This window comes from Pseudorasbora parva, chromosome 25 (assembly GCF_024679245.1).
Source record: "Pseudorasbora parva isolate DD20220531a chromosome 25, ASM2467924v1, whole genome shotgun sequence".
Lineage (NCBI taxonomy): Eukaryota > Metazoa > Chordata > Actinopteri > Cypriniformes > Gobionidae > Pseudorasbora > Pseudorasbora parva.
In genome coordinates, this window is record NC_090196.1 from 22,898,801 (window position 1) to 22,902,930 (window position 4,130).

The following is a 4,130-nucleotide window of genomic DNA, read 5'->3' on the forward strand; positions in this document are numbered from 1 at the left end:
ATTCACTTGAAAATAAGGGTAAATGAAAGGCTAGGTTCATTTGTCTACATGATATATTAAATATATTAAGTATTAATGTAATATAAATACTTGTAAAAAAAAATATATAAAAATGTATTAAGTATTAATGGTGTATTCAATGGTATTTTGCTTAATATCACAAGAAAAAAATGTAGATCACCGCCACTTCAGAATATGCATACTTCCCTACTATCTATGGACATGTAATTCATATGTCACATAAAAGTCTGAATACAAAGTACAAAGTAGTTTATTTATTAAATAATTTATTATAGTTTGAATAGCATCTTCAACAGCAAAAATGCTTTTAGAGATGCACTATATTACCAAATGTTTTGGGATGCCTTCCTTTACATGCACATGACATCCCATTCTTAATCTGTAGGGTTTCTTATGGAGTTGGTCCACCCTTTGCAGCTATAACTGCTTCAACTCTTCTGGGAAGGCCTTCCACAGGGTTTAGGTTTTAGTGTTTATGGGAATTTTTGACCATTCTTCTAGAAGCACATTTGTGAGATCAAGCACTGATGTTGGATAAGATTGCCTGGCTTGCAGTCACCGCTCTAACTCATTCCAAAGGTGTTCTATCTAGTTAAAGTGAGGACTCTGTGCAGGTCAAGTTCCTCCACACCAAACTCGCTCATCCATGTCTTTAAGGACCTTGCTTTGTGCACTGGTGCGCAGTCATGTTGGACCAGCAAGGGGCCATCCCCAAACTGTTCCCGCAAAGTTTGGAGCATGAAATTGTCCAAAATGTCTTGGTATACTGAAGCATTAAGAGTTCCTTTCACTGAAACTAAGGTGCCAAGACCAACCCCTGAAAAACAATCCCACACCATAATCCCCCTCCACCAAACTTTACACTTGGCACAATGCAGTCAGGCAAGTACTGTTCTCCTGGCAACTGCCAAACCCAGATTTGTCCATCAAATAGCCAGACAGAGAAGCATGATTAGTCACTACAGAGAACTCCACTGGTCTAGAGTCCAGTGGCGTGCTTTACAACACTGTCCCAATACTTTTGGGAATATAGTGTAGCAAGTTTAATTCATTTTTGATTCAATTAAAACCCTAATTTGGTGATTCATTTAGATTCTCACTCAATAATTTTGTATATTCAGGTTATGATTTTAATTCAAAACTGTCCTTTTCAGTTTTTCATTTTAAAACTGATTCATTTTAAAACTTGTTGTGCTGTCACTCAAAAAACCTTTTCAGAGGAAATATACTAATATTGAGATATTTGAATATCCCTATTTCTCACTAAGCCCTATTATATCTAACGAAGCTAAGATTTTCTAGGAACTGAGACAGAAGAAGAGAGTGATTTTAAAGTGTATCAATAGCTCATTTGCATATAGAGGAGGTAGCACAATCATGACCAGTGCGAAATGAGTTTGGTCACTGATGAGAAAATAAACAAAATTTGTTTGTTCCTATAAACTCTGAAGTGCACTTTCTTCTCCGAGTTTGTTTTCGAAGGATAAACACAAACATATTGCACATTACCAATAATTTTAAGGTCATCTTATGAATAGTTGCATGGAAACTAAAATAATTGAAAGGATATTCAGTAATGGATAACAATAAGAGCAAATTAATCGAACTGTGTTACTATCCAATTTGCTACTTATCTGTGGTGATAGCACGCAGTTGGGAAATGGGCAAACTCTTATCTTCAACTTCATTAGCTGGGTTATCTAAATTACAGCCCTTATCTGTTTTAATTATTAATTTAAGTTTTAAATTACTTCTGCATCTTTACTGTTCAAATACAGTGTGGCACTGCTGCTGAAAGAGCTATGATGAAAAATATCTGAACTTGGTGAAAATTTCAATTACGAGACTGCAACTAGGATTTTCATGCCCTAAACCTATTAAATTAATATGTGAAGTTCCCATCTGGTTGCCGTATTACTCCAAGTTGTCTGTCAGAAAGAAACAAGAAGGAAAAAAACAGGAAAAAGTTTGATTTGAACCTGAAATCCACACGGTGCACTCGCGTTTCATTTACAAAGCCAGTATAGTTCCAGGCTGCAGTCAGATTTCAGCACCATGGAGAGCTCACAAAGCAAGCGACACGCAGCTGAGCGCTAGTTTCGACTGGGGAATTTTTCCCATGTGTATGTGTTTTTAGGTCTGTTTTTGAAAAGTGGCATGAAATGTAATTTCCTACCTGACTGGATGGGTTTTTGTCACATTGTTGCCCTATTTTCCGTCTCCCCAAATTTAAATGAGACCAATTTGATTTGAATGACTAAATTTGTATTAATTGTGCAGACTTCTTAACTAAAATGCATATCTTGTTCAACCAAGGTGGTCAAATAATTATATAATCATAAATATCATGTTTCATCTAATATATTTTTACCATTATTAATATATATAGGCAAATATATATATATATATATATATATATATATATATATATATATATATATATATATATATATATATATATATATATATATATATATATATATATAATGATTTATTATAATAATGTTTTATTAAAAATGTAAAAAAAAACATATTCAATATTTACATAATATACCAAATTCTCCATAATTTTCATCAATACCTGATAGATGTCTTTCATTTAAACAAAATGCACATTATAACCATTTATATACCCGAATAAATAACAGTAAAATAGAACAAAACTATAAAAAGTAAAATAAATAATAAATACAATTATTTTATCTAATTTTTCATGTCACCTATTTTTTTATATGTGTAATTCAATATGGGTAATGGTGCTTCATCAACATTCATTAAAAACCAAAATGTCATTCAGCAAATGGCAAGGTTGTGTTTTTGGGTTAAATGGGCTGTATGTAGAAAACCCTTGTTATTAGCGACTGGTGGCCATTAAGTGAACTGCAGTCAGCAACTTATTGCACTCGTGCTCTCACTCCTGCACAGAGACTGAACGTGAGGCCGCGACGGGGAAGTTTTTTGTTTTGTTCTTCATTTAGAGGTAAAAATACATTTGAAAATGATAAAATACATCTTTGCAGCGATATTTAGATGGAAATATATAAAGATTTGCTGCACACTTTCCTCTCAACAACAAACTAAACTTACAACAGCAGCAGTTGAGAAAGCATCTGATCGTAACGCTGTGGCTATGTCTGTAGCAGCTCTGCAATTCATTCACGGCATCACTTTGACCACAGGTCATGAAGAAAAGAAGAAAAGTGAAGCCGCCAACGGCCGACTATGGCGGCTGACTTCTGGTGCAGATTTGGGACCAAGTCTGAGCAGTAGAGAGCAGAAAGTAGAGGAAGTACTTGTTATATTACAATGCCAGCTTCATTTGATTTAAATGACTGCGAAATACTTGTTATAATTTACTACAGACGTTGCATCCATTGATTCCTCCATGTTTCTCACTGACACGCCCTCAACTCGTAAAGATCGGGGCTTAAAGAAAATCCTGAACTTCCCACTGGTATTTACGACTTTTCCATATGATCTTTACTACATGACTTGAACACCAATAGGCCACGTAGGAAGTCGGTGAATGTCTTGTTTATTAAAGGTGCACTATGTAGTATTTTTGCATTAAAATATCCAAAAACCACTAGGCCAGTGTTATATATTTTGTTCAGTTGAGTTCTTTCAATATCCCAAATGTTTTCAACTATTTGTAAATTGTGAGAAAATTGCTATTTTAACCAAGGAGCCAGGGAGGTCAGAGGGAGCCGCCTGTCAATTGTGTTATATCTGCGTTACCCTCAGTTTCCAGTTTTATTCGGCAGAAACGCTTTACTCTTAGCAGTGTGCAACAAGTGTCACAGCAGCTACTGAGCGAATGTAAACAAACAAAACATCATTTTAAACACACTTAAATGTATCTAATATGATAATCAGAGCTGTGTTACCTCATACTCATGACCGGAAAAGCAGAAATGGCGCCGGCGACTGTGTCCCTTCATAATAAAAGTCCCGCTGCTCGCGAGCCATGTGTTTGCATACCAATCTCTCCAGCGGCTGTGCTCAGCTCCTAAACACTCAGTCCTGCTCTGCTCAATACTACAGTAACATTAATAACCGCATCTATGAACATGATTTTTTCTGCCCGAGTCCTATCCCGATTATTTTCC